This window comes from Miscanthus floridulus, chromosome 18 (assembly GCF_019320115.1).
Source record: "Miscanthus floridulus cultivar M001 chromosome 18, ASM1932011v1, whole genome shotgun sequence".
Taxonomy (NCBI): domain Eukaryota; kingdom Viridiplantae; phylum Streptophyta; class Magnoliopsida; order Poales; family Poaceae; genus Miscanthus; species Miscanthus floridulus.
The window spans coordinates 103,403,546-103,426,319 of NC_089597.1; the positions used below are offsets into that span (position 1 = coordinate 103,403,546).

Genomic DNA, 22,774 nt, shown 5'->3' on the forward strand with positions numbered 1-22,774 from the left:
AGTCTGTTATCTCTTCGTTATCCGTCCCCTAAATTTCTAGAGCGCTGATCCATTTCCATTTCTGATTTCAATTTCACGCCTCCATCTTCTCGCTCTTACGGGCTACATATACGGGCTATGGTTGTGAGTCAAAAAACAACCCTCTTCGTCTCAACCCTTCTTCATCTTTAGCATATCTCCTGCCTTTCCGTGGGTTTGATGTCATGGAGAACAACAAGAGGTCTACTAAAGAAGCCCTCAATGGATCCACATCATCACGTCAACGCCCTCATCGTCAAGAGGATGCATCTTGGGGCGCTCCCATTGCTTCGGATCAAAGGGCAAACTCCGCCCAGCCCTTGGGGTCATCTGGCACCAATCCGCCGCCAGCTTCCTCGTCATATGAGGTGACAGATTAGTAATGACGATCTGCTAGCCTCCATTGATCGGACCGACCAGCATCTAGCCAACTGCCTCTCCTTAGCGAAATTAGCTCTGGCCATGATTGAAGACCGATCACCCCCTGAGATCAGCCTTATGAGAGAAAGGTTGGCCAGGGCTGAGGCTAGAATCATGGGTAAGATGTTCTGCCATTATTTCTCTGTTCTTTTTCCTTGATTTCATCCTCAAGATTTCTGATCACTCTTTTCTTGAATATTTTAGATTTAACCGCTCAGTTGGAGAGTCTTCGATCAGCCGCAGATCATGCAGCAGGATTTGTCAATGCCAGGGGCATCGTTCTGGTGGTTCGCTTGCACGACATCCCGAATCGTGTCAGGGAGGTCGCCCTTCATGGAGTTCATCATGGAGCCACCATGGCGTTGGCTGCTGCCCAAGCCCGTTCGGGTCATAATCTTCGGCTTCTTCCCCATGGTTTTCCAGACGCAACGTATTCTAGGGAGCACAAGCGCTTGGTTGAGGATTTTATGAGCGCCGCCAACTCCATAGCTTTCAATACCCTGACCGATGATATAGTAGGAAAAGTATTTTCTAGCCCGTAGCTTGTAATAGGTGACATTTGGCAAATAACTTTCTTGCTTTGAGTGATTTCCCTTTGTTTCGTGCTTCATTTTACACGCATCACTCTATCGGCATAATCGATACGCATTGCACCGGCTCTCACTCCTTCAGGTTTACCCTCTCGCTAGCAACGATACCCTTCCGGTATCGGCTACTAAAACTGACGGCCGAGCAAATCAGTTGTTAAGTATCAATCCAAATGCTAGGGTAATATTCCTTCAAATATTTCCCATTTGATTGCTCTACCGAATTTCCTTTCACTTTTTAGTATCTTCAAAATACAAGTATTGCTAGGCGCATAACATTCGATCCGATAAGGTCCTTCCCAGTTGGGTGACTTTTCGCTGAACCTATTGCTCCCTGACTCGACCGGTGATTTTATTTTCCAGACTAAGTCTCCTTCAGAAAATTGCTTAATTTTGACCCTCAATCCTTAGTTTATCGGCTTCAAAGTTTTTGAGAATACGCAACTGAAAGTAATTCAAATCTTCTAAGTTATCCATTACAAAATTCTTGTAGTCTTCAGTTGATAAATCATTCGGCCCCTCTGCTCTTGGCTTTCAAAAGTAGTGCATGCCAGGTCTTTTCCAGAATCTTACTGCCACTGATTGTCACAAGTCCATTCTGGCTAAGATGCCTGATGTCATTCAATAAGAAAAACGGGAACTGCTGGCTAAGGTCAGAATGGGTTGAGCTATCTGAATCAGCCTCGAGATCACTAGCTTGTGTGGAATCGATCATATTCCCTGTAGTCCAATTGCATTTTTTGTTTCGGCTAAAGAGACGATTCGATACAGCCGATCCCAGACCTCTGATCTCAATTTAATTAAGTCTAAAAACACGGCTTTCATTAAGAGAGCCCTTCGATCTTCTATCCTCAGTCATCTGGTGCCGTATTCTCTTCTTCATTGGTGAAGTGACGCTTCGCCTCCTATTAATTGCGGTTGCCTTTTGTGCATTCCGAGGAGTCTGTCCCTTCACTTTATGTCTTCAAATACCAGCCGATGGCTTCTGCCTCGAACACATCTCCATCCGCAACTGTTCCTTTACTCTTCTCCGCCTACCAAAAACCCCGTAGCGGTTTTTCTTCTCCTTTTCGTAGATCCAATCATTCTTCATGGTCGGCGAAGACAACCGAGGCAAGCGCGCGGCGGAGGAAATCCCGGAAGAGAATATGCCGATGAACCAGCATCTCCGGCGCATGAGGTGAGATAGACATTTCTTGTTTATGATGATGAACAGTTCTGACTCGCCTATAGGTTTGTTGTGAATGACAGTCTTTATCCTCTTCCCAGGGCCAACGGGCCTTCTAACGCGACACCTTCTTTGCCGGCCTTGTCATCGGACTCTTCCGACTCCTACAATGGTGATGATGCCTGACGCTACCTTCATGAGTGGAGGATGGCTCAGAACCGTTACTCTGAGGCAACTTGGGAGACCGGCCAACTGGAGATTCGCCTCGAGGTTTCCTAGGCCGCTCTTCATGCGGCCGAGGAAGAGGCTAACGCCGCTCGAGTGCGGTTAACTGAATCGGATGCTGCGGTGGCAGGTAAGATGAGCCTCAGGGACGCCCTTATTCTAATTTCGGTTATTTTTATCTTGACAACTTTTCCTCTTCTGTGATCATCAACCCTGACAGCGCAGTTGGAGTCTCTCCAACTGGCAGCGAACGTGGCCGTGAACACCGTTAATGCCCGGGGCTTCTCTATCGATGCTCGTCTCCAAGACGTCCTGGCTTGTGTTCAGGAAATTGCCCTCCATGGCGTTCACCATGGCACATCAGTGGCGCTGACCATGGCGTAGGTTCAGACAGGGCACGAGCTTTACGCCATGGAGACTGGCTTCCTGGTAGGCGACGGCCCTGAGGAGAACAAGGACCTACTGGAAGAGTTTGTCATGGCAGCGGAGGCCATAGTGGACATCACATCCGCTCAAGATGTAGTGAACAAGGTCTTTGATTAGTTTGTTCTTAGGGTAATCCATTGAACAAAGACCCCTGTTCTTCTATGGATATGCTTCAATGCAATGCCTTCGTGTATGATTGTGAATGTTTCTTGCTCTATAGGCGATACATATCGTATCGGCTTTTACTGTCTTTGAAGATTTTTACCTTTTGAACTAGAGGCGATACCCTCCTGGTACCGACTGTTGGAGCCGAGAACGAATCGGCTATCAAATTCAGATGTCAGGATAACATCTCTTCATGCATTTTTCATTCCAAAGATCAAACAATTGATCAATCTAAGTTAAGCATCCTATTAAGCGAAACAGAACTTCTCTTAAGAAATCCATTAACTCTGAATCGCACTTACACTTTAATTCGGCATTCACATACGTTGGCCTAAACCCATTTCCAAGACTCAATGTTTATTTTTCCTTAACTCAATGGCCGACGCGACGCCACGATTATTGATTAAAACAAACTTTTAGAGCCGATCGCTTGAACTGGCTGTTGGCCTTCATTATTAATCCTGATGAAGCCTCCTTCCCATGTTTTGCCAGAAAGGCATTCGAAGTCTCTTAATTCCCAAAATACTGGATCGGCTGTTGCGATGCTTACAGACTCATCAGTGCGAACCACCTTGACATCATCCCCATGCCATTGAATCAAACATTGATGCATGGTTGGTGGCACGCAACAGTTTGCATGAATCCAGTCATGACCAGGGAGTAAACTGTATGAGCCTTTTCCATCAATGACAAAGAACGTGGTGATCAGAGTTTTACTCCCGATTGTCAACTCGACATTTATTGCCCCCCAGGTCTTAGATGTATTCCCTCTGAAGTCTCTAAGCATCATGTCGGTCTCAAGCAAATCTCCTAGTTCCTTGCCAAGCTTACAAAAAGTAGTGTAAGGCATAAGATTGATAGAAGCACCTCCGTCCACTAACATTTTGTTCATCGGCTTCCCATCAACAAAACCTTTCATGTATAAAGCCTTTAAGTGCCAATGTTTGACTGGCTTATCAAATATCACTTGGTGGGTAACCGTCAACTTGGCAACCATCTCTTCATACTCTGATTCATCGAAGTCTGAGTAAACTTCCTGACCTGTCAGAGCTCTGAATTCTGATGGTAACAAAAAAGCCATTTGAATATTAGCCGATGGTTGCTTCTCATCAGCTATTTGCTTGGTACGCCACACTTGAGTTTTACCGGATGGCTGAGCCTGCTCTATCTCCTTATTCCTTAGGCGTTGCACTCTTCTCCTCTGGCTTCTTGTTAAACCTCTAGGGCACCATTGGCCTTCCTGCCAAACATGTTCCTTCTGGTTGCTTCCTTCTTTATGATCAGCCTAGTCTTGGTCAACAACTCTTTTTCCTAGCCGATCATGAATACTTTTATTTTTTAAGCACTGATCCATGTTATCATGATGATATGCATCCTGGGCATGGATAGACCGGTGGTTGACTTGAGATTACCTAAACTCCCAATATTGATTGCTGCATTCTAGACAGTCATGTTTGGTAGGTAATTTCAAACCTTTGTTCTAGCAGTATCTGAAGAAAGGACAATTCCAGTGCGATTCGGCTTGCTTCCTTTCATACCTCTCTTCTTTCAGTTGATGCTAGTATTCTTGATCCTCTAACCATCACTGATAATCTTTTTCCTTCTGCCGCTGCCACTTGTTTAACAGGATCCGAGATGTGACTCGCGGCTTTGTCGCTCCATCCTTTGACGTTTCCCCCTATTCATATCGGCTCCTCTGCTGATTACGACGTTTTCTAATCTCTCTGTATTCATCAGCCGATATTTACATCTTGGGATCAACTGTTTTAGCTTCTCTCAATTTGGCCGATGTTAGGACCTTAGTTTTTCCTTTGAATAGTCCAACATCAACCATATTTTGATCTCCTAGGAAAGGATTATCATCCACCTTCATCTTCTGAGGTGTATCAAACTTGAGCCTCCCTTGATGAATAGTCCTCTGTATATGCTGTCGGAAAATTCTGCATTCATTGGTGGAATGAGGAGTAGCATTATGGAACTTGCAGAACTTCTTATTCTTCAACTATTTAGGGGGCAACATAATATGATTGTCCTAGCAATTTGATCTGGCCCTTCTCAAGTAAGAAGTTAAAGAGCTTGTTCGATTTTGTGACATCAAAGTCATAGCTCTCCTTGACTCCTCTTCCCTAAGGATTTGGCACCATTACTATCTTCTTGCCCCAATTCCATTTCAGCTGCAGCAACCTCCTCTTCTTCATCTTCATAGCCATCATCTGCTGAGTATGGATCGTAAGCTTCGGCTACGGTGGTACTCTTCTGGAATCGGGTATCTCTATGCATACTCTAGGAATTGGCTATTGAGCGCTGCTACTCGTTGAGCCAATTGACCCAAGTTGTCAAATTCTTGTCCTAGCAGCTTTTCTTTCACATTGACAACATTCCTTGGATAGCTAAAGCAGCTAGCTGATCATCGACCAAGTTCAATGAGAAGCACAAGTTCCTAGTCTCCCAGAATCTCTGAAGAAACTCAATGCCCGATTCATTAGTCCTCTGTCTCATATTTGTCAAATTGGTTATTTTCTTTTCTCCAGTCCTAGTGTAAAAATATGTATGAAACTTCTTTTCTACGTCAGCCCAATTGGCAATGGAGTTGACTGGTAGTGACGAAAACCAAGTGAAGGCTGGCCCTGACAGGGATAAGGAGAAGAAACGAACTCGATGGGCATCCTCAACTGATGCTTCGCCCAATTGTGTAAGATACCGACTGACATGTTCTATTGTACTTGTACTGTCTTGACCGGTGAACTTGGCGAACTCTAAGAGCCTGTAATTTGTAGGAAGAGCGGACCAAATCATACCATTCTGGATATGGGTGTTTGTATGAAAAGGTCAGCCCCTTTGGCTTCAGACCGAACTGATTCTTCATCATCTCGGTCACCTTCAGCAGCAACTCGTCAGCTTGCGGATTTGGGTTTCTCGGTACTTGCTGACCCATCCATGGATTGAAATCATGTGTGCCTTGATATCCTGGATTTGGCATCACATGGAGGGTGTTATAATCCATACCATAGTGATAGCCTTGTGGAATCTCAATCTGTTAGGGTCATTTGCTGGCTCGCTGCTTAAAGTCTCTGATTATAGACATAAGGATCTATATCTCTACGGATCCTTTGAATTGATGGTGCTATTTTTTAAGCCGACGGCGGTATGTGGCCTGATATGCCAAAATTGATCACCTGATTCTGACCTTGCCCCACCGGCTATTGCACATACTATATTGATGGTCCAGGATTATACTATATCTGATTCGTAGTAGTACCTAGAGTTTGTTCAGATGAACCTTGAAGTATCTAGACGTCACCATTACTAGCTGGTGCTACTTCTTGATGGCTGGTACCGACTTGATTAGTCCCTTGAGTTGATGGATCTGGAATGTTGTAACAAGTCGATCCAACCTGTCCAACTAGAATTCCATGAATCGCCTCTTTCATGGCGTTGTGAAATGCATCAACGAAAGCTTATTGTGGCTTGATATGGCATCACGAATAGATTTGTCTATGGCTTCCGTAAAGAAATACCTATCTTCAGCTTTGACTGTATCTGTCTGCCCGTGTAGTAGGACTCTTGATAGTGGAAATTTCTGAATAATTGTGCTATCACGTGTTTTGGTGTAGGACAACAAACACTTCTTCTGAAATTCTTCTGTAGCTTTGCTGATGGTATCCTTATCTTCATCAGGTAGGTCTTCATAATGTACCATAAGGATGTTGTCGTTGTTGTGAGCTGCCATGACGATTGTGGGGTCCCACCGGGTATGCCAGAAACATGTGTCGACACAGAATTTTCGTCTCCATGCCAAGGACACACGCAGCAAGCCGAAAGGGTCTACTCGATGGAGCAGATCTGCCTAGCTTCAGCGCAAGGGTGGTCGATCCTACGCAGTCCTCCCGAGACGTGCCAGTCAATTTGACCCTATAATTGACAAGGAGAGAAAGCTCATCAGTAATTAAGGGTGGAACATGCCGGTGTTGCTAGACAGTCCCGAATATACGGCTCTGAGAGCCGATATGAGAGGAGATCGACTAAATAGTCGATTCCAGCATATTCATAAGAATAAATCGATTAAAGCTCATGGGGTCGTATAAGAAGAATCGGTTATCATTCAGGATAAATATTATTTAAGCAAATATTAATCAATGGCAATAAGATATCTATGATGATCGGTTTATACTGAGCCAATGATTACAAGTAACTGAACTCCTTTTTATATAAAGAAATAATTCAACACCACTTGACCATTTAATAAAGATAAATCTAATGAACATGTTAGATCTCATCTATCGCCATGACCAGTGGGGCATGAGGCAGAATCATGTAGGACATAGAAACAATAATAGACTCAATGACCCTAACTCATTACTAATATCAGTGGGGCATGAGGCAGAATCATGTAGGCCGTAAGACAATAATAAGATCATGGGGCTAACATATCTTTCAACTTATCTCTACTTCAATGATCTCATAATGTGAACTGTTCGTGAAAGCGCTTGATATCGGCTAAACAGACGATTCAGACATAGCACACAGTTAAGGTCATACCTTCATAGGAACGGATCTATCAACTAACGATCCCCACTCCATAGTGCTAATAGTGGGGTGAGAGGCAAAATCCCATAGGCCATGATAACGGGCCATGAAACGGTTCTCGCTAACCAATAGATCTACTCAAGATCGAACATGCCTTAACCGCACGCTATGCACAATTAAGATTGATAGAAAACAGCCGATAAAGCATAACCCATCGTTTAAGGTGTAGATTAGATCAATTTTAAATTAGCAAACGATGAATTAAACAAGATATAAGGCCGATCCAGATCAATCTCAATCGGGCAGAGTGATATTGCTGCAATTAGATAAACGATGAAAGCAATAAGCAATATCGGTAACTTAATAAATCTACCAAAAACTGTCATACTAAGGTAGAGCCGATAACTTGACCTTGATCTAATTCAAGCAGTGGGGTGTGAGGCAGAATCACACAGGCCATACTTGAATTAGACAAGAGTCAATAACTAGCCTATACTAGAGTCGCAGTGGGGGTTGACCGGATCGATGCAACCATACGAATAGAGGTATAAACCATGACGGTACTTACAGACAAGCAGTGGAGGTCGACCTGATCGATGCAGCCATACTCGCTGAAGAACTCGCCGAGATCTACTCTACTCCTACTCCTAAGGGGTGGCCGGAGCCGAAAAAAGTAATTGACTTATATTTGATTGATTGTTGTTTTTTACAATAGCCGGGGTTTGGTATTTATACCCAGAGTCTAAACATGAATCCTACTCAAGCATGATTTATTACAACCTTTGGCATAAAATGAAAATAGTCCTAATTTAAGATAACTTGGACTCTAATCTTTCTCTTTTTGTAGAGTCCAGCATGTCTCGTCCCAGCGCCAATCATAGCCTCTGTCGTTTTCTACAGGCGCTATTTGAAGAAAGCTGATTCTAGTGCTGCATTCGAATCAGCTGGTTCCGATTTGCACGCAATCGATTCCTTGCTGACATGATTTTGTGAGTTCTCGAGCTTCTAAGATCCTCCTTCCAAATTCTGGTGTAAACACACTTTCAACCGCCGAAGCGGAGTACATTTCGGCCAGTAGTTGTTGTGCTCAACTATTTTGGATGAAGGCTACTTTGAATGACTTTGGAATCAAGTTTAAAAAAGTGCCATTGCTATGTGACAATGAGAGTACCGTAAAGCTCACCAACAACCTAGTTCAACATTCAAGAACAAAGCACATTGATGTCCGCCATCATTTCATAAGAGATCACCAAAAAAGGGGACATTTGCATCGAGAGTGTGGGCACCGAAGATCAACTTGCCGATATCTTCACCAAACCACTTGATGAGAAGAGGTTTTGCAAGCTGAGGAATGAATTAAACATACTTGACTTCTCAAATATATGTTGATGCACCCCCCCCATTATATGACATGCCTCTCCTTCGAGTAAAGCAAGGTAAAGTTGATTAACATGTCATCCATCCATTGCTAAGGACTTGTTTAGTGCATCTAGTCATTCCTATCATGTCCTAGGCTCATTCATGAAAATCAAATGAATCTGATGCTTGTATGGTACCACTATTGCTTGTATGCTTGAAATGATCTAGTGGTAGCATATGACATGTTTGTGGGCTTGTAAACCTAGTGTTTGATCTAGAAAATAAGCTATAAGTGTTTAACTCAACATGATACAAGATAACCCTTATTTAGAGGTGTGAAGAAGCTTGTCCTTGGATCAAACCAAGTTAAATATCTTTTGCAAGTGATCTAGATTGAACCAAATTGGGAAAATGATCCTCATTTCATATGGTTTCACCTCAACCTATCTATAATTTGAGCTCACCTTTTGTGCTAATTGTTGACAAAAGGGGAGAGAAATTCACAAAGATAGTAAGATAGGAGGAGCATTATAAGGGGATGATAGGAGGAGCATTGTAAGGGGATCAATAAAAAATGCACACAAGTAGGGGGAGCAAGCTCATAAACTTGTATGGTTGTATTTGAATGTGCATTTCATATATTTGCTTGCATGGCAAAAGTTTTAAATTTCAATATCTATGCTTGTGTGGTGTATGCTAGTTATATGCTTGAATGATGAAATGAGAAACTAGCATGCATAGGCTAAAGTAACTAGACTTATGTTCATTCTATGGAAACTAGACCCTTGCTTGTAATGTTGATCTCATGGGGTATTCTAGTTTTTATGTATGTCTAGTTACCAATGGTGCTAAGGATGGTATATTGGTGCACTCCGATTGGTATCACGCTTCAAAGGTCCATCTCTTATAACTTAGCATCATTTGGTAGACATTGTCTCCTATATTTCCTATCTAAGCATATGTGCAAGCTTCAATCCAAACTCTTAGCACATATGTAGGGGGAGCAATCGCTACCATATGGGATTCATGAAACTTGTCCATATTCTTTTACACATGGTAAATATGTTTGGACAAGCAACATGGATTCAATTGAATTTCAATTCAAATCTTTATGAAAGGGTTGTCATCAATTACCAAAAAGGGGGAGATTGAAAGCTCTAGTTTGGTTTTGGTTAATTGATGAAACCCTAAGTGCTAACCTAGTATATCAAAGTGATTATGAGATAGGTAGCACTACTCCATGTAATGAAGCAATGGTAAAGATCATGGTGATGGTGATGGCATGGTGATGATCAAATGCTTGAACTTGGAAAAGAAGAAAGAGAAAAACAAAAGGCTCAAGGCAATGGTATAAATAGTAGGAGCCATTTTGTTTTATTGATCGAGACACTTAGTGAGTGTGATCACATTTAGGATCGATAGCCATACTATTAAGAGGGGTGAAACTCGTATTGAAATACGGTTATGAAAGTGCCACTAGATGCTCTAACTCATTGCATATGCATTTAGGATCTAGTGGAGTGCTAACACCCTTGAAAATGTTTGTGAAAATATGCTAACACATGTGCACAAGGTGATACACTTGGTGGTTGGCTCATTGGAGCAAGGGTTAGGAACTTCACATGCGGAGTGTCTGCTCATAGAGTGCGGGCAGTTCGACAGTGCCACCGGCGCCCTAGACAGAAAAGACGGAGGTCACTGTAAGTGACTGAACACTGGTCTCGGTAGGACCGGCGCGTTCGGTCAGGTAAAGCATGAAGATGCTGGCGTCGGTCTCTGACTGGACGCTAGGTCACTTAGTGACCGGATGCTGGAAGGTTGCGTCCAGTCCTGCTGATGTGGCAGCGCACAGGGGAGTTGCCGTGTGACTGGACGTTGGGTGTGTCCGATCGAGCATGACTGGACGTGTCCGGTCGTGAAAAGTCGTCTCTGGATGTTTACTAGAAACGACTGGACGCTGGGGTTCAGCGTCCGGTCACTTTGAGCTGCTGCGTCCAGTCATCACTTGACCGTTGAGATCGGACGATCAACATTTGAAGAGAGGGGACACATGGCACGCATCGCGTGATCGGACGCTGAGGTCCAGCGTCCAATCGATTTGACCGAAGCATCCGGTCACCCTGTGTTGTGCCCAGTGAAGGGGTACAATGGCTCTATTTCATGGGGGCTTCTATTTAAGCTCCATAGCCGATTCAAGCTCATACTCTTGGCCATTTGCATTAACATAGCAACCTTGTAAGCTTAGCCAAAGCCCTCCCACTCATCTCCATCATTGATTCATCATCTTTGTGAGTTTGGGAGAGAATCCAAGTGCATTGCTTGAGTGATTGCATCTAGACACTTAGTGTTCATGTTTTTGCTGCGGGATTCGCTTGTTGCTCTTGGTGGTTATCACCACCTAGACGACTTGGAGCAGCGGAGGAGGATTGAAATGAGTTGGTGATTGTTCGTGGCCATCTCCGGTGATTGTGAGGGGATTTGTACCTTCTCCGGCGGAGCGTCGAAAGGTTACTCTAGTAGATTGCTTGTGTCATTGAGTTACCTCACTTGTGGGTAGGTTCTTGCGATGTCTAATTGTGTGGACTAGGGTCATGCAACACCTCTTAGCCGTCGAACCACCAAGTGTTGATCGACACAACGGGGACGTACCGTGTTGGTAAGCACGTGAACATCGGGAGAAAATTGATTGTCTCTTGCCCTTTGGTATTCTCCTGGTGATTGATAAAGTATTCATCTTGTGATTGGTTCACTCCTCTACGCGGCGGTATAATCATCTCACTTACTCATTTACATTCCCACAAACTAGCTATATCAAGCTCTTTAGTGTAGCTAGAATTGAGAACTTGCTTTGTGGATTAAATTCATCTAGTGGAGCTCTTTAGTGTAACAATTGTGAGAGCTCTTAGTGAGTAGTGACCTAGTGGTTTGTGTTCTTAGTTATCATAACAACTAGAATTATTGGATAGGTGGCTTGCAACCCTTGTAGAGCTAGAGCAAGTTTGTATTTCGCTATTTGTTATACTAATCAAATTGCTCTAGTTGTTTTATAGATTTTAAATAGGCTATTCATCCCCCTCTAGTCATATTAGGACCTTTCAGCGTGCTCGTCCTCATCGAAGCTCCTGGGTCCCACCCACACAGAGAGAGGAGGGGGTTTGGGGGAAAGAGTGGCGGGCGCAGCCGGGGTGCACGTGCGCGGCGGGGCAAGGCGAACGGGAGCGGGGCGAGGCAGATGGGGATGGATGTGCGTGGACAGTAGTGATACGACGCTGCAGCAGGCACGAGCGAATGGGCTGGGGCAGCAGCATGCGTAGGGAGTCCAAACGCGCTCATCTGCTCCGAACGTTCGGGCACCAGTAAGCCCCCATTTTTATTCCTATTTTAGCTTCCCTTTGTTGCAAAGGTGTCTTAAACTGAACCAAAAAAGAGTTTGGAAGTACTCCTGCCAAATAAAATTAGGATTAAGTCCACTTTTGACCCCTCAACTATAGGGTTCGTCTAATTTTAATCCTCAACTACAAAATCATCTAGCGGTGATACCCCAACTGTCAAAACCGTTTACTTTTAGCACCTGTGCACGAGCATGACTGTTTTGTCCTACGTGGAGCGGGTTTGACCACGCCACGCTAGTGTTAACCACCACGCAGGATGCCAACCTCCATCTCAGTGACATATGGAGCCCACACGTCACCCACTCATCACCTCCCTTCCCAACGAAGCCGCGCAGGCTGCAGAACGTAGGTGCCTCAGCTAGTAAGATATGGCTGCAGGCTCTGGCCACCGAGGGCAGCCAGCCGTAGGCTTGAAGGCCGCCACAGATTTTGAGAGGGAGGAGAGCGCCGACAAGGGCAGCGAAGGCGCACGGCCAAGCCGCTACTACACGTGCACGCACAACCATGGCGGTAGAGGAGGCCATGGCTCGGCCGGAGGAGGGGCGTGGCCTGTTGACCACGCGTGCTAGCAGTCTGGCGGCCACGATCGCGGTGGGGAGGAGCCGAGGAGACCCCTAGGGCCCCAGCGCTCGCCGGTACGGCGCCCACCGTCACAGCGCGGTTACGCCGGGCAAAAGAGCGATTCGTCGGCCAAGCTAACGAGTCTACGAGCATATATGGACCAAAGCGAAACCTTGGGTAGCAGTTAGAAGTTAAACGACAAACTCTAGTGCTCTGACCACGCCGGCGGCGAATTGCTACGGCAGCGCGACTATTCCAGCAAGCCTAGATAGTGAGGGAGTGGTAGAGATTGAGTGGGAGCATCCACGTCTTACTCTGGTGCTTGTAGTGCCTATGGTTGAGGCGGAGGGTGTCGGTTAAAGGCTAGCCACGTGTGGGCAGCGAGGTCGGCGGCGCTCCGCGGCGGACACGGCCGCGTCACCGGCCGAACGGCTGCGGTAGAGGTTCAGGCGAGGTGAGCACGAGCTATATCAAGTCTCGGCGAGTTTATTAGTGGTATTTTATTAGACTCTACCGTTTGGTGGAGCTCAACCCCCAATTTCTATTGTTGCGGCGGCTGAAGTGATCGGAGGGTGAGAGGCAGGTGCAGGGGCAACAGAGCCGCATAGAGGAGGCTCAGCGTGGGCGGCATTATTGCCACGCGCGTGTGTGGCTGCTCTGTCCACGGTGGGCGTAGTCGCAGCAGCAAAGGGCAGACTGACTGCTCTGTCGTGGCAAGCTTGGCTGGGGCGTAGGGAGGAGGAGGCCGCCGTAGCTTGCTCGCGCGCTGCCGTGTTGCTCGGGCGCCGCCGCCGCAACTTGCTCGAGCGCCACCGCCCTGCTCCTGAGCCGTTGCCGCCGCATGCTCACGCATCGCGACAACCTGCTCAGCCTGCTCGAGCAGTCGCTGTTGCTGTGCTGCTCGTGCGTCGCCACCGCAGCCTGCTCGCGGCGCCGCACTGCTCCCGCACTGCGTCCTCCGTTGCCTCCTTCACAAGCGCAAGGAACGGGAGGAAAGAGGGCTTGCGTAGCGGTCAGTGCCAACGGGGCATGGTCAAAACCGCTCCACGTAGGACAAACACAGCCCTGCCTGAGTCTAGTGCTAAAAGTAAACGGTTTTAACCGTTGTGATATCAACATTAGACGGTTTTGTAGATGAGGGTTAAAATTAGAGTAATTCTGTAGTTGAAGGGTGTGTGTGTGTTGTGCGAGGACTTAATCCATAAAATTACTGAGCCTCGCCCCTAAGCAAGCAGATCGTTCCAATACGTGCAGTGTACTCCCTCCCGTTGATCTGTTCCAGCTTCCAAGTCACCTCCTGCTCCGCTTCTACGCTCTTTCTAGAACAACCAAATACCAGCAGCAGAGCAGAGCTAGCAAAGAGCAAACGCGTCACCGGCCACCAGATCTCTCCCGTACTCCCACCCCCGCCTCCGATGAATCCACCCGCCGCCGCCTAGACGCGCCGCCCCCAGTCCCCCACCACCACACTCCGCGCCACCGCCCAATGTCGTCGTCAGGAGCCCGATGCCGAGGGCGCCCTCGGCGGCGCCTCCCCATCCGCCCGCGTGCTCGCCCGCGCCCTCGACAAGATCATCAAGCACTCCTCCTGGCGCCGGCACGCCGCGCTCGTCGCCGCCTCTAAGTCCGCGCTCGACCTCCTCTCCTCCTCCCCGGCTCCTGATGACGAGCCCGACACCTCCTCGCCCTCCCCCGTCCCCGGCCTCCCAGCGCCCGCCGCCGCCGCCGCCCTCGCCGCACTTCTCCTCGCGCTCGACCCGGCGTCCCCGAAGGTGGCCGAGCCCGCGCTCGAGTGCATCGCCGGCCTCCTCTTCCTCCGCCTTCTCCTCGGCGACGTCGACGCGGTTGACCCCTCCCCGGTCTCGAAACTCTTCGCCGCGGTGCTCTCCTGCATCTCGCTCGGTGGCGGCGGGGACGAAGCGCTCGAGCTCGCCGTGCTGCGCGTTCTCGTCGCTTTCGCGCGGTGCCCGGGCGTCTCCGTCAGCGGGGAGTGCCTGGGCCAGGTGGTCAAGGCGTGCTACAACGTCTACCTCGGGAGCGCCAGCGGCGGCAACCAGCTCTGTGCCAAAATGGCCCTCGCACAGGTGCTGGTCATCGTGTTCGCGCGCGTCGAGGCCGACGCCATGGACGTCCGCGTGCGCACTGTCTCCGCTGCCGACATGATGGATCCTCTCTGACCGCAGCCTCAACGACTCCAGCGTTGTACAGGCGGCTCAGGCGTTCATAAACGAGGCCATGGAGGGGAGCGACGTGCCGGAGGAGGCACCCCCTGTGGATGCGGCGTCAGTTGAGGCGGAAGGCACTGGGGAGGATGGTGGAATAAGCAAGATAAGGGAGGATGGCCTGGCTTTGTTCAAGAACCTATGCAAGTTGTCAATGAAGTTTGGTACGCCTGATAGCCCCGAAGATCCAATGCTATTAAGGGGGAAGGTGTTGTCGCTGGAGCTGGTTAGGATGGTCATTGACAATGCAGGGCCATTCTGGAAGACGAATGAAAAGTATGTGCCATACCATGATGGTTCTGATTATCAATTTTATTGCAATGTTTCATTACGAGTCTCCCTGGTTATGTTGCATTGAATCTTAATGTTTGTGGGTGATAAGATGTTGCATTTAAGTCATAATGGTTGTGGATGATAAGAGTAGGACCGTGGAAGCCAGGAACGGTAAAGTGGGATATGTGGAAGTGAAACATATGGTCTGTTTGGACAAGCTATGATGCTCCAACTTTTGGGCCTTGGTTGAAATTTTAACTGAACCAATCTGAGAGCCTTTGCAAGGTCTACTATGTTTTCCACTTTCGCTGGTTGGGCACTGTTATTTTTTGTTCATGTTTATATCTGTTGCTGGGGCAAGGATCTAATTGGTGAAGGAAGCAATGACAATTTTATCATATAAGTATATAACTAAAATGAGAGCTGCAAGAGAGTACTGATGGATATTTAACAATCTATATTTTTTTCCAACTAGAAGGGCGGGCCTGGTGCAAGCGGTAGAGTCTTACCGCCTATGACCGGAAGGTCCCGGGTTCGAGTCGCGGTCTCCTCACATTGCACAGGCGAGGGTAAGACTTGCCACTGACACCCTTCCCCTAGACCCCGCACAGAGCGGGAGCTCTCTGCACTGGGTACACCCTTTTTTTTAGATTTTTTTCCAACTGTGTGCATACCACATGTCCCCATGCATGCTGACATTACATGCATGGATGGTACACAGACCCTCAGACCTGCAGATCCGAACCAATACTGGTGGTGGTAATAAGAGAAAATGCTAATGAAAACTATTATGGTGTGATTGGTACTCTAAATTGTAATCTGTGTTTTTTTTAAAAAAAAATGATAAAGCTTAGTCATGTGGGGATGTATCCAACAAGCAGCAACACCACAAATAATTCGTACTGGAAGTTGTTTTGCTCATTTGATGTAGGACTGCTGAATTGATTATAGGCCCAACAGACAATGCAAATGACTGATCCTGTATTTTTTATCTCCTATTAATGCAGGTATCTTGAAGCAGTTAAGCAGTACCTTTGTTTATCCTTGTTGAAGAATAGTGCCTTGTCTGCAATGAGTGTCTTCCAGTTATTGTGTTCCATCTTTATGAGTCTAATATCAAGGTTTAGATCTGGTTTGAAAGAGGAAATTGGAATGTTTTTTCCTATGCTTATCTTAAGAGTTCTTGAAAATGTTCTCCAGCCTAGCTTTTTGCAGAAGATGACAGTTCTAAACTTTTTGGAGAAGATATCTAAAGAACCTCAGGTTATTATTGATATCTTTGTGAACTTTGATTGTGATGTTGATGCACCAAATATTTTTGAAAGGTACGCTATTATTATTTTTGGATGGGCATTCTCCTTCAGTTTCATTTTTTTACTTGAGCACAATTATTCTCTTCTAGTTCTGCTGTACCAAAGATATGCCTCTCTCTTTATAAGTCTACAGTGAAGCAGTTTTAATTCTATCTGGTCTTCACAGGATTATCAATGGACTTCTAAAGACTGCTTTAGGTGTCCCTACTGGATCTACAACAACATTAACTGTTGCACAAGACCAAACATTTAGGATTGAGTCTGTCAAGTGCCTTGCTACTGTTGTTAAGTCGATGGGTGCATGGATGGACCAACAACTGAGAATTGGTGAATTTTCACCAGGCAGTTCTGAAACTCTAAGTTCAGCTGAGAACCATAATATTCATAATGGAGAAGAAGGGAGCGGAATAGATTATGAACTGCAGCTTGACACTAGTAGTTCTGACATAACTGACTCTTCCTCACTTGAGCAACGGCGTGCTTACAAGATAGAGCTTCAGGTGTGGTTGCTTGAACTATGGTTTCCCCACAATTAGACTTTCTATCTTTGGGATAACTATAAGATTTTTTTTTTGTTTGCAGAAAGGAATTACCTTGTTCAACAAAAAACCTTCCAAAGGTATCGATTTTCTCATTCGGAGCAAGAAAATAGGCAATTCTCCAGAAGATGTGGCTTCTTTCTTGAGAAATACTGCTGGATTAAATGCAACAATGATAGGCGACTATTTGGGTGAGAGGGATGACTTTCCCCTCAAAGTAATGCATGCTTATGTGGACGCTTTAAACTTCGAAGGCATGGACTTTGGTCAAGCAATTAGGTTCTTCTTGCAAGGTTTCAGGTTACCAGGAGAAGCTCAAAAAATTGACCGGATCATGGAAAAGTTTGCTCAATGCTACTGTAAATGCAATCCAAATGCTTTTACTAGTGCAGATACAGCATATGTTCTTGCTTATTCTGTGATCTTGCTAAACACTGATGCTCATAATCCGACGGTGAAGAACAAGGTATGCTAATTATGATTTTATTATCATATGGGAATGTCAATAAAGCAATGTAGATATTTTTACTCCATCACAGGTAATGTAAATTTTCTTGTGCAGATGTCTAAGGCAGATTTTATGCGCAACAATCGAGGAATAGATGATGGGAAGGATTTGCCAGAAGATTATTTGAGTACACTGTATGACCAGATTGTCAACAATGAAATCAAAATGACTGCTGATTCTTCAGTTGCACAAACCAAGCAATCCAATAGTGTAGGCAGGCTTCTAGGCTTGGACAATATTATCAACTTTGTCAATTGGAGATCAGCAGAAGACAAGGCAGTAGGAGCAAATGACTTGCTCATTAAGCACATACAGGAAAAATTCAAAGCAAAACGTGGGAAATCAGAGTAAGATCTCCATCATTCTATCAGAAAGTACTTATTGGTCTCAGCCATAGTTTCTAAGGCGTCGCCTAGGCGTCGCCTAGGCGACGACTAGTCGTCCGGGCGGATTTTCAAGCGCGGCGTCGCTGTCGCCGCACCGTCCCGGCGTATGGCGTCGCCTTGCGGTCGAAGGCGTCGCCTAGTCGTCGTCCTCGCTGAGGCGGACGCCGCGGACGTAAAAGGCGCGGGAAAGAGCGGCGCCGCGCGCTCGAGCGGGCGGGAAAAGAGCGGCGCGACGCCCTCACGCGGGAAAAGCAGCAGCGCCGCGCCTACACCTCCCGCCAAAGCTCCCAATCCCCATCGCGTCTGAGAGAGAGAGAGAGGAGAGGGAAAGGAAGGAGAGAGGAAGAGAGGAGAGGGCGGCGACGCACCTCAAATCCGGCGGCGGCGGCGGCGCAGGCGACTGCCCCGCGCAAGTCCGTCCCAACCGCGCGAGGCCGCCCGTCCGCGCGACTCTGCTCCGTCCGAGAGAGTGAGAGAGGGAGAGGGAGAGGGAAAGGAAGGAGAGAGGAAGAGAGAAGAGGGCGGTGGAGCACCTGAAATTCGGTGCCGGCGCCGCCGCAGGCGGCTGCCCCCCGCGACTCCGCCCCATCCGCACGACTCAGCTCGTCCGCGACTCCCGCCCCGTCCGCGATTCCCGCCCCGTCGCGACTGCTCCGTCCGCCGTCCGGAGAGCGAGAGGGAAACAGAGGAGAGAGGAGAAGAGAAGAGGTCGTCCCCAATCCCCACCTGATCTGCCCCTTGCCTTCGGTGCGTCCTTTTCTCCCTCCTTCCTCTGCTCTGCATCTCTTTCCTCTGCTCTGCTGCGTGGACTCTGTTCGGCATCTTCTTCCTCTGCTCTGCTCCGCTGGTTGCTTGCTATCTGTGGCTGCTATGGACTAGCAGCACTAGTAATTAAGTTATGTTATGTCACTAGAGTCTAATTTGCTCCTATTGAGAGATGAGAGATTTCAAATTTGCTAGTTTGCTACTTTATGTTATGTCATGTTACTGTAGCAGCTCTATTTATTATGATATTATATGGTATGATATGCTTCTGATTTCTAGTGGTATTATATATTAAGACGTTAGTAAGGCGTCGCCTCGCCTCGCGCCTTAAACGCCTAGGCGTCTGGAAGGGGGTCGGGCTGCCGTTAGAGGGGGTACTTATGATAGCACAGTGGCAAAAGGCAGTGCGTCAGCACTGGTCACTCCTGAACAGATCAATAATTTCCTATCAAGCATTAATTTATTGGATCAGATTGGCATTGTTGAGTTAAATCATATCTTTGCCCATAGCCAAAGATTAAACAGTGATGCTATTGTTGCTTTTGTGAAAGCTCTTTGCAAGGTCTCAATGACTGAGCTGCAGTCTCCAACAGATCCTCGTATCTTCTGCCTTACTAAAATAGTAGAGATTGCGTAAGAAAATTCCTAAAGTTTAATTAAAAAATCTGGTATTTACTAATGGCAACAGCAGCCACAACTTTATGTTTTTTTTACTATTCTCATTTCTAACTTCATTTGTGCAGGCATTACAATATGAATCGCATACGTCTGGTGTGGTCACGTATTTGGAAAGTCTTGTCAGACTTTTTTGTGTCTGTTGGGTTGTTGGAAAATCTTTCTGTCGCTATATTTGTGATGGACTCTCTGAGGCAGCTGGCTATGAAGTTTCTAGAAAGGGAGGAACTGGCAAACTATAACTTTCAAAATGAGTTCCTTAGACCTTTTGTGATTGTTATGCAGAGGAGCAATGCTCCAGAAGTACGAGAGCTGATTGTTAGGTGCGTCTCACAGATGGTTCTGAGTCGGGTTAATAACATAAAGTCTGGGTGGAAGGGTGTTTTTATGGTATGTATGATTTCTATATTTAGTTTGTTGAGGTTTTTGTTCAATCTTACCTGTGAGGTAGTGACTATTGCGTCCTGCCCTGTAACTTTTCATCAACTTGCAGGTTTTTACTTCTGCCGCAGCTGATGATACAAGAAGTACTGTCCTATTGGCATTTGAGACGGTGGAAAAAATTGTTCGAGATTATTTTCATCACATAACTGAAACAGAGACAACAACATTTACTGATTGTGTTACTTGTCTTATTGCATTTACAAGTAGTCAGTTTAACAGCGATGCCAATCTCAATGCTATTGCATTTCTGCGATTCTGTGCTGTTAAACTTGCTGAGGAAGGATTTGCTTGTCAAGATAGGGCTTTTGAACAACCCAGGAATTCAGCCATGGTGTGTGGTGGAAATGCCACTGTGCAAAAAGATGGTCATATTTCCCTCTGGGTGCCTCTCCTTGCAGGTATGGCATTTTCCTCCCTTCAAAATATTATATTTAGTTCACTTCATGTAAATTGTTGGATGATAATCTGAAGCACTGACCATTTTTTTATCAATTGTGCATTTCAGGTTTAGCTAAATTGACAACTGATCCAAGACTGACTATCAAGAAAGGTGCTGTAGGAGTACTTTTTGACATTTTAAAGGATCATGGAAACCTGTTTTCACTGACTTTTTGGACCGATATCTTTGAACATGTTGTTTATCCTCTATTTAGCAATGAAAGATCCACACCCAGTGACCAGATTTCATCATCAAATTCCGCAGAGTATAATTTACCTGATCTTGAAACACAAACGTTGGCAGTGAAATGCTTGGTGGGTTTGTTTGTTAATTTCTCCGATGTGATACGGCCAGAACTTGGTAGAACAGCATCCATTGTTACATTTTTTATCAGAAGCCCCTACAAACATTGTGCTACTATTGGTGTATCTGCAATTATGCGTTTAGCAGAGGGGGTTGGTAACAAACTTTCCAAGGAGGAATGGAAAGAGATATTGATCTTATTTAGAGAATCAGTGACACACACCTTCATCATGTTCTCTAAAATTGTAAGGATGATGCAAGATATTGATATCCCAGATAGAATTGATTCTTATTCAGAAACCGAGCAATATTTGGATCAAGAGATGTATGGTAATGATGAAGAGGAAGCGAATATGGAGACAACTTCTTATGCTATTGTCAAACTGAAGAATCATATGGCCCTACTGCTCATGGTGATACAGGTATCCTTTTTTTTTACCGAAATTATTAAATTGCTCTTATTGGTAGGGCAGATGCAAGATTCAAGTAGGGTTAGCTATTTGAATTTTAGTTCAATAGCTCAGGTTTGGTTCTCCACTAGAATAAACTTTTGGGAGAGCAGAGTGGAATAATGGAATGATGACATCGGGAGAGGGATGGTATTAAAGTTGCTTAACTGTGGTACCATTATGTCCCTGGACTGTTAACTATTAGGCTTCCTCGGGTGCTGCAGCTTTGGCTTCCATCTACCTGTGTACGCTGGCAAATAATGAGCAAGGATGTGGAGTAAGAGAGGCTTCTTACTTCTTGCTTACCCCAATAAAGATGTCATGCGTCCTGTTAAGTAGTGGCTGGCCCTAACAAAATCAATCTAGAAATAAGAACAAAAATTTAGGTATAAACTAGCATGGCAATAGAATGACTTAATTCAAACTATCCTGTTTGAACTGTGCCTTTATAGGATTGTAAGGGCCTTTCTACACCCAAAACACTTGCCAATGAGATGAGGGGCTTCCAACTTTCAAGTTGGGTGCACTGCCCTCCAGTCAATGTGGGACTGTGCTAAGTTCTAACAACCTTCCTCAGTTGCCCCTATGTGACAGTTTACCTCTATTAAGATGGCACTATATATGCCTTAGATTGGTTTTTTATTACACTGAAAACCCTCTTAACTGATGACAAGTAATCTAGAAATGATCAGTCTTTCCTTTTGAATTTTCTGACAATCACATTAACATGGCAGTATTTTGTATTCTTTTATGCAGAACATTATTAAATTATACGAGGAGCAGCAAATATCTTCATGCCGAGCATATTAGTATTCTTTTGGAGATGATGTCAGCTATTGCGACCCATTCAAGTGAAGTGAGCTCTGAATCATCCTTCCAGATGAAATTTCATAAAGCATGTTCCCTTTTGGAGGTATCTGAGCCAGCAATTGTTCATTTTGAGAACGAATCCTACCAGAGTTACATCAAACTTCTTCAAGCTCTGCAACATGACTATCCATCCTTGTCAGAAGAAATGAACATAGAGTCTCAAGTGCTTGATACCTGTGAGCAAATATTGCGAACATATCTGAAGTGCACAGGACACAAACCATATGATGAAACGTCTCAAAGAAATCCATCTTTACATTGTGCAGTGCCGCTGAGCGCTGCTAAGAAAGAGGAATTGGCTGCAAGGACTCCTCTGGTCCTTCAAGTGATGAAATTGCTGGGTGATCTGGAGAGGGATTCTTTTAGCAGAATATTACCCTGCTTTTTCCCATTTTTGGTTGATCTGATCCGCTGTGAACATAGCTCTGGAGAAGTTCAACATGCACTGTACAATATCTTCCAATCAGCCATTCTCCCCATGATACGAGTTGGATAGCAGATTGTGACCCACCAATTGTACAGTTTTGTGACCCCCACTTAGGTTATGTAATTCAGTTCATTTATGGCATCACCCCACTAGAGGGGGTATACCTATAGGTCAGTGGTGGACCCAGGATTTGAAACCAGGGTAGTCTTAGTCAAAAAATTCCATGTGCAACACGACAAAATTCAAAGAAAAAGTTTGGTAAAATGCTTATAAATTAACCAAATTGGGATAATACAATTGAAAGGTTCAAAAC

The 22,774-nt window shown here is 45.7% G+C and overlaps 1 pseudogene; it reads left to right on the top strand.

Annotated features, from left to right (window-relative positions):
* Window positions 1-2,829: 2,829 nt before the first annotated feature.
* LOC136524293 (brefeldin A-inhibited guanine nucleotide-exchange protein 1-like) lies at window positions 2,830-22,692 on the top strand (annotated as a pseudogene).
* The last annotated feature ends 82 nt before the right edge of the window (window positions 22,693-22,774 follow it).